The 8,772-nt window shown below is 42.9% G+C and overlaps 1 long non-coding RNA gene across 2 annotated transcripts in view; it reads right to left on the minus strand.

The window, feature by feature from the left end:
• The window catches only part of LOC106513558 (uncharacterized), a 13,483-nt gene extending 6,297 nt beyond the window's left edge, over positions 1-7,186 (minus strand). For both annotated transcript variants that reach the window (XR_001309796.1, XR_001309795.1), the window contains exons 1-2: positions 7,000-7,186; positions 571-837 (exon numbers count right to left, since the gene is read on the minus strand). This is a non-coding gene — a long non-coding RNA (uncharacterized LOC106513558). The remainder of the gene's footprint in view (positions 1-570; positions 838-6,999) is intronic.
• Between the last annotated feature and the right edge of the window lie 1,586 nt (positions 7,187-8,772).

The raw sequence follows: 8,772 nt of genomic DNA on the forward strand, positions 1-8,772 counted from the left end.
TTTTGGGTATCTGTACTTTACTTGAGTAATTATTTTTCAGCCGACTTTTTACTTTTACTTCTTATATTTTTACAGTTATCTGTACTTTCTATTCCTTACATTTTGTAAAAAGTTAAGAAGTAGAAAGTCATTTGTTTCAGCTTTTTGTTAAAAATACTATCCTATAAACTGTGCATCCAGGATATAGTGAATTTAATTGTGGTTGGATGAGAAGTATAAATATATACCCTTCTGATACTGTATTAATTTGTACACAATCCATCACAGCTGCATGTTTTTAGAAAAAAAAATATATTTTTTGGTGGTCATCTCCCAATAAATGTATTTTGGAAAATCTAACCAATACTTTTAATAGTAGATTTTATGTCAGAAATTTACTGTTAATACTTAAGTACAAAAAAAACTGATACTTTAAGACTTTTACTCAAGTAATTATTTAGAGGAGACTAACTTTTACCAAAGTAATTTTATGATAAGATACTTGTACTTTTACTCAAGTATCACTTTGAGGTACTTTATACAACACTGTTTGCTGTTGTGCATTGTGGTCTGGTCTAAGAAAAGACTCACCTGTCCAGTCTTCATCCAAGTGTCCTGTTATGAAGTGTGATCTGTTAGCTGAGGCCCGCAGAGTCTGAGCTGGAGCTCTTTTTTCCGAGTACAGTCTGACCTTCCGGGTGAATCTGCTTGAATGTCCACTCCCAGACTGGCAGCTGTCTTCAGTGTTCTTTAAGTGGAAGAAGAGTCTCCAAATTGTTTGTAAATGACCTTTAACTGTTCTCCAGATGAATGTTGCTTCTTCAAGCTCGTCACTGTCCTGGTGTCGCGTTAACACACCTGAATATCACAAAACCAAAGGTGTCAAACTCGTTTTCACCGACGGCCACATGAGCATTATGGTTGTAAATAACTTTGATGTTTCAAATTTAACTTTAAACAGGAAACATCACCTTCCTGAACAGTGCTACCAAACACTAACTGAGCTCTACCTGGTATTTCCTGCATAGAAACAGTGTTTTAACACGTCTTCTTATAAACACTGAAAAGTACTACGTGTACGACTGATTAATGTAAAAAAAAAAAAACAGAAACACTATAAAAGTAAAAGTTTCATTCAGAGTTGTGGTGAGAAGCTGCCATCTGGAAATCTGAACTCTCCCACTTTCCAACAGGAAACTCCCTCTGTTTCCAGTTTAAATTTACAACTTCTAAGCGGGAAATTCCCACTTCCCCAGTACGAACGGGCTGCAGTAGAAGTAGTTGGTAAAAATGCAGAGAAATGGAGATTTTACACGGTGAATTTTAAGCATAATTTTGCAGGTGAAATAACCAACATGCATTATGGGAGATGTAGTTTATGGTCAGTGCTTTATATCAGCAAATTTAACAACATTAATACATGAATGTTGAGCCTTTTCAATATTTGCTGAAGACCCATCTCTTTTTTTTAGCTTTTTGATTAAGACCGAGTTGAGATTCAGTTAGAGCTGATGTCTTTTTCTAATAGTGTGTTTCTATATTTTTATTTTGTATTATTTGATATTTGATTTGATTTTGATTTATTTATTTAACAGGAAAAGATTACTAAAAATCAAGCCTGACTCAGCATAATTGCTGTTTTACAGCAGGTTCCTGTTCTGCAGCACATAAAACACTCAGAATTACAGCATCACAATCACATCATTATACACCATAGACACAAAGACAAACAAGCATACCAAATTTCAAAAAGGCAGCATTTGCAAAATAGGACGTCTAAATATGAGCACAACAAAAAGTGTCCAGCAGATGGCAGACAAGATTCTTCTTAAAGGGCTGTAGTTTTGAAATGGACTTTATGTTTTGAGGAATGCCATTCCATGCTTTAGTATAAACATAGAAGAAAGACCTCTGGCCGTAACAGTTTTTAAAAGTTGGTAATATCAGTTGATAAGTTTTGACCGAACTGTAAAGCACTTTGGTCAGTTTTTGTTGTTTTAATGTGGTATATAAATAAATTTGACAATGAAAATTCATATGTTAAACTTTGGCGGGCCACGTTAAAAGCTGTGGTGGGCCTCATTTGGCCTGTGGACCTCAAGTTTGACATGTGTGAGCTGGAGCAACAAAAACTCCTGATGGGTGCCGTTTCCCATTTTATTGTTGTTTAATAAACGATGACCTGATGGCATCTGTTGTGTGTTTTTGGACACTTTTAGTTGTTTGTGATTCACTGTGTTCTAATATATTTACTCAGAATTGACTTTTGAACAACTTGTTTTGCTACGACTGTTACAGAAAAAGAGGAAAATCGTGTAAAACTGATTAAACTAACAAAAAAGCTGAAACAAACTTGTCACGGAGCTCATCTTTTCCAGTGAACGTCGTTCGGATCACGTCTGATGCGCATTTCAGAAAATACTTGAAGCCTTTTCCCTCCGCGGCGGCTCAGGCTTRTCTGCGAAAATACGTGACGGGATAATTTGATAAAGCCGCATGCCTGTGCTCGGACTAACAGATAATAGCGGGGGCATTATGAGAATTAGGCCTCCTGGTTTTGTTGCAGGAAGGTGCAGAGGCGCAGCTAGCGTCTCCATTTCTGCCGGGAGCCCAAAGAGCGTCGGCGGCGCTAAAGCTCGGGGGCCACGCCGGCCACCCGACCCACTCCGTCACATCGGATTGGAGGATGGAGTTAATCTGAGAGACGGAGCGTCCCGTCGTGACAGACACTTGTCCGTGTAACAACTCTGCAGAGGAACAAAAACTCACACCACGCTCTCAGCAACACTCTGCTTCACTGTCGATCACCAAGACGCTCAGCAACACCGGCTGTCACCCGCACATGTAATATAAATGCAATCGCACTTTTCTCCCCCCCTCACTCCTCTGTGATGTGTATCAAGCATCTCCCAGGGCCAGACTGACACACAACTTGCTCGGTTTGTGAACGCGGCGCCGCACAGACAGTCAATAACAGAATGGGGCTCGAGATTAAAGCCTAAGCCCACCTTCTTTTCATGTGGCAGAGCAGCCGCTGCCCTGAGATCTGGCACCAGATGGCGCTGTGCCGGTCGCTGCCAGGAGATAATCGGGACAGATCGGGCCGCATTACTACCCATTATCTTCTAATTATTCTTGTGTGGAGCGCTGATCCTGCCGTTTGTGTAAGTGGATGGCACGGAGAGCCTGTCGCCCCCGGCATCCCGAAAATCCTCCTCGCTCCCCCTCAGGAGAGATCAGCCGGGGGTGGGAGGGGAGGGGAGAGGAGGACGAGGAGCAGGTGGGTAAGGCACCTGATAGACGGGGCGACGCCGCTTTGTGAAACCGAACGGTTGGGGCCAGCGCTGCGCCTGACCTCGGACTCATCCTCAAGCTGCAACTTTGACAAAAAAAAAGCCCAGAGCAGCGGCGGCGTGTTCCTGCTCTGATGACTCGATAAAAACACGACCCAGGCTACAGTTCAAGTCTCCCAGGCTTCGTTTGTACCATGCCTGTGCTGCTGAAACAACCCCCCCCCCCATCCTAGTCTACCCCAAAGGATAGAGCTAACTGCGCAGAGACATATGGCTTACCATGTGCTGGGTCCCACTTGCACTCTCTTAAGCGCGATTCTACCCAGAACATCTTCGCTTAATTATCAGCATTTTGTTCAGCATCCGCCTGTTTTGCATATTAATATCTGTCATGATATGGGGGGGGGGGGGAGTGATACAACCGTAAACAGACAGAGAGGCCTCGCTGAGCCACGACGATTCTGACGTGTGTTTTCAGAGACTCCTTGTCGTGTTCGCAAGGTGTCAGAATCCGGAGGCGAAGTGTGTGTGTGCGCGCTTGCGGACGCCCCGACATGTGATGAAACACGACGATCAATCTCTCCAGCCCACGGGCCGCACAGCGAGGGCATGTAGATGCAAATGAGGACAGCTAAATGCCACCGAGGGGAGGGGGGGGGGTTCACTTCGTCTGACAAACTGCGCAGGAATGGAGGGAATATATATTTTTTTACTTTTCCAAGAGAAAAATAACGACAGCGAGTTTAATTACTGAAGCCACGGCGAGGAGGTGTTGGTTTACCTTTAAGAAGTCCAGGTTGAAAAAAATGTTTCAGTGTGTGTGGCAGCAACACATAAAAGAGCCGTGATTAAAATGTAGGGAGAGGCTTCGGCTAACCCATTCTTCCTCCAGCCGGGGGTCGGGTCAACGGATCCTCCGAGGAGGGGCGGGGGGGTGCCACTCGGGCAAATCCCAAACATAAACACGGCAGAAGAAAGGCAGGGAAAAAAAGACGTCCATGGGAAGATGAACAGCCAGGGAGATCATGAAGAGAGCAGCTTTTAGATGTCTGAGAACCGTCCTCAAATCCTGACCCTTAACGCCGAACCTATCAACCCCAGGAGCCCCCCCCCTGGAGCCCCCCCTGGAGCCCCCCCTGTCCAACAATGAGGAGTCTATAAGCTGCTTCATTAACCAACAAAGAGGACAGATAACTAGCCTATATAGCTCTATTGGTGGCTTTTGAGTGACTCCCATAGAGGGCTTTTAGTTTACGTCAAGAAAAAGCCCCCCCTGCGTCCCCCCGCCAAGCCGAGGTGTGTTTTTCTTCTCACAACACGTATGATGCCGTCACATGTCGGCGCTGTCAAACACGCCATCCTCGATCTGCTTCTATCCACCTTTTGAGGGAAACAACATCAAGAGCAGCGAGACGAAGGGGAAGTTCCACATTAAAGCCGGGGGCCCGGGGCATCAACCCACTTCAGAGGGGCCCCGGCTCTGATCAAAGAGCGTGCAGCAGGTGAGAGATCACAGAGCACGTCCTGAAAGTGACGGTTCGGTCCCTGACTAGGTCGCTCGCTGGCAGACAAGAGGGTCCTGCAGAATCTGAGTCTAATCTTCATGTTTTTTTGTCTGGCTCTTCGGGTTTTTTTTTTAGATGGGAGCAGAACTTACTGTTCTGCATCAATGATGCCTGTCCAGATGTGCTATGCCAGAGCCACTAATGCACCCCCATACCATCAGAGAGGTGCTGCTAACAGGCTGGATGGTGCCTTTCCTCTTGTACAAAAGACAAGGTGTCCATGATTTGTAAACAAAATTTCTAGTTGTGGTCATGATCACTAACAGCTATTAGCAAAACTAATTCCTGTACATTAGCTTTTTTCCCTAACTTTGAAAACTGTTAGCATACCAATTAGCTTCTGCTAAATTAGGTTTTGCCAACTTTTAAGTCTGCTAACAGCTAACTCACAGACATGAATAGTTTGTGTCAGGTCCACTAGTATTCAGCTTGAAGAAGTTGTGGTTCAAGTTTATTTATATAGCGCCAAGTCACAACATACGCTGTCTCAGGGCACTGTACATAAAAAGAATAATCTAAAGCAGTGTTTCCCATAGTTGGGGTCGGGACCCAAAGTGGGAGCCTGAAACATCAAGGTGGGGTCCTGAAAAGATTTTCTGAATTAATTATATTTTTGCCTTAGTTGTTACAAAGGAGTGAGGTTAGTGTATTTAAAATGGATAAATGTAGTATAAAAATATTGTTACTATGCCCATGTTTTGTTGACCTGATACAAATGTTTATCATCCAAAAACAGTTGGGGGCACAGGTCTCTGCTATTGTTTTGTACTATTTTGTGGGTCAAAAGCTGAAAGGTTTGGGAACCACTGCACTTTGGTTCCCAAAGTTGGGCTTGGGACCCAATTATGGGTCATGAAGCACCTTGGATAATCTCCAGAAATCAATTTAAAGGGTAATAAAATAATGTAATATTTGATGTATATGATATTATATGATGTAATATTTTCCCTATAATTATTACAAAATCACAAAATAAGTAAAAATAAGTACTTATATTTGTGTATAAGCTGTTTAGATTGTCAAAAAGCCTGTGTTTTTAGGGTTATTAATGAAGTTCGTGTACTCAGACCAGTAATATTTGGGGTCACAAGTTTTTGCCATGGTGGGTCAGAAGACAAAAGGTTTGGGAACCACTGATCTAAAGAAGAAACCAGCAGATTGTGTTGAATCACTCCATCACAGTCTCCCATACTGAGCAAACGGTAGAGAGGAAAAACTCCCTGCTAATCAGGAAGAAACCTCCAGCAGAACCAGGCTCAGGACAGGAGACCATCTGCCTCGACCGGCTGGTTGAAGAAGAAGAAGACAAAGACGTGTGACGCAGACTGAGTGACAGACATCTTAGCGATTAGCTATTAGTGCTAGCTTCTGCTAAATTAGGTTTGCCAACTTTAATTTCTTCTTAGTGGTTAGCCATTATGTGTTAGTATTATCCTCCACAAATTTTTATTTGTTTAGCTGCTTTGGCCAGCTTCCGCTATTTATTTTTTTACATGTTCAGCATTAGCAAAGCTATATTTTAAGTTAGCAGATTTTGAGTTAGGGAAGCTAACTTTTTGGTTAGCTGTGCCCACCACAGATGGATCACATTGATACAGTATTAGCAGGATAGGATTGATGCTTTAGTTTGATTTTTTTTAGCGGTCTAGCTTTTTCACTAGCTTTGAAAACTATTAGCATTGTCTCAAAGGTTAGCAATCAACTGTTAATGTTAGCTTCCACTAATTTTTATTTGTTTAGCTTCTGCCAATTTGTATTTTTTTTTTTTACATCTTTAGCGGTTTAGCTTTAGTGAAGCAATGTTTTTATTTAGCAGATTTTGAGTTGTTAAAGCTAAGGCCGTCAAAGCTAAGCAAACAAAAATGGCCACAACTCAGTCAGTTTTGTAGTCGCTGACCTAAAATTTCATGTAATTGTAACTGAGATCTTGTGATTTTTTTTTGTAATGTAGAATAATTTCGTATCCCCATAAACTGAGTTTAGTTTAACGTAAAACACGGTGGGCGATGTGCATTCCTTCAAGGAATTCTGGGCCTTTTTCCCCCCGCTCTTTCGGTCTTTTTAACCCACCCTCCTCCTCCTCCTCCAAAACTCCCTCTTTCTCCGGGAGTCAACTTTATGAAAGAGTGTGAGTGAGTGAGCACTCTGGAGGCAGTCAATACCTTATCAACTCCTGCCGAACGCTGACACCCTGACGTCCTTGACAGCAAATTACTTTTTCATGACGCAACCAGGTGCAATTACAGCAACAACTTTGAGCTCAATCCTGCTGCTCCTGCAACTGTCAGAAAAAAAGGCGTTCCTGCTGGGATCCTGGAGGAGCTGAGACATCAGTCCCACAGTCCCTCCTAGATCTCTGCAAAGACAGACAGACAGACAGGAACAATGAGTGCAAAGGGAGAAACAGAAGAAGCCACTCTCAACATGCCCAAAGATTCGGTAAATAGCTGCATTCATGTGAGGAAAAATCCCCTTTTCTTTTTTTGTGTCTGGGAACAGTTTGTTTAGAGCGACTGACAGCGAGAAGGTGGCAGAGTTTTGTTGTTGTTGTTCGCCCGACGCCGCTGCTAGCAGCCCCGGTAAACAACCGTGTTTGTAATGTCATCACACGCTCCTCGCCTTTTCCCACTGTAAACCCTGTGGGCTTGATTATAAAGTTTAACCTGCACTTTATTGCACAACAACACGGAGGAAGAAGAAGAAGAAGAAGAAGAAAAAAAACCCACCCAGGTAAACCTCAATTAAGACTTCAGAGTGTCACTTTCTCCCCGTGGCGCAGCAGCAGAAGAAAGGCCTCACAAGCCGTGTGATGCCACCTCTGAGTGCAGGTGCCGGGTGCTGGTGGTGATGGCAGCGGTGGCTGGCGGTGGTGGGGGGGAGTTTTTGCCATCCTGGAGGYGGATGTTGCCTCATGTCTCTTTGAGCGTTTGGTGTGTCCCTCCGGTTGCCATCGAAGGGTGGCGGTGTTTGTGTGCATCATGGAGGAGGAGGAGGACAGAAAAGAGGAGCAGAACAAATCGAGGAGGTGCCACCCAGTCTCACCTTTCATCTCACCCCAATTTTCTTCCCTCCTCTATCTACTTTTTCTTAYATTTCAACAGATATAATTAGGGTTGTCTTGAAAATATGGCCTGGTTGACSAGGCAGCAAAATCCGATGCAATCAGTGGGCGTGGCAAACTGTAGCCCCACCCACTTTTACTAAAAATTCAAACAGTCCTGAAATGTTTTCAGTTTTTATTCTTTTCTGGTCATTAATAAAAAAAATTCATAGAAAAACCTTTTTACTTTTTACCAGTGTTGTCAATTATGAGCTGTCCAGTGGTTCATGAGCAAAATCGGATGCAATCAGGGCGTGGCAAGCTGTAGCTCCACCCACTTTTGCTAGAAATTTAAATAGTCCCAAAATGTCTTCCATATTTTTTCTTTTCTGGTCATTAATATAAAAAATACATTGAAAAATATTTTTATTTAATTTTTTTTAATAATGCTGTCAACCATGACCTGTCCAGTGGTTCAAAAGCAACATTTGATGCAATCAGAGGGTGTGGCAAGGTGTCGCCCCACCTACTTTTGCTAAAAAGTCAAATAGTTCCAATATGTCTTCCAATTTTTTTCTTTTCTGGCCTTTAATATAGAAAGACATAGAAAATCTTGTTCATTTTTTACTAAAGCTGTCAATTACAATCTGTCCAGTGGTTCATATGCAAAATCTGATGCAATCAGGGGGCGTGGCAAGGCGTAGTCCCGCCCAATTTTGCTAAAAATTAAAATAGTCCCGCAATGTTATCTTTTGTTTCTTTTCTGGCCTTTAATATGAAATAACATTTAAAAAATCTTGTTTATTTTCTTTACCAGTATTGTCAATTATGATCTGTCCAGTGGTTCATGAGCAAAATCTGATGCAATCAGCGGGGGCATGGTAAGGTGTAGTCC

Source organism: Austrofundulus limnaeus, unplaced genomic scaffold (assembly GCF_001266775.1).
Source record: "Austrofundulus limnaeus strain Quisiro unplaced genomic scaffold, Austrofundulus_limnaeus-1.0 Scaffold13, whole genome shotgun sequence".
In the NCBI taxonomy this organism is placed as follows: Eukaryota; Metazoa; Chordata; class Actinopteri; order Cyprinodontiformes; family Rivulidae; genus Austrofundulus; species Austrofundulus limnaeus.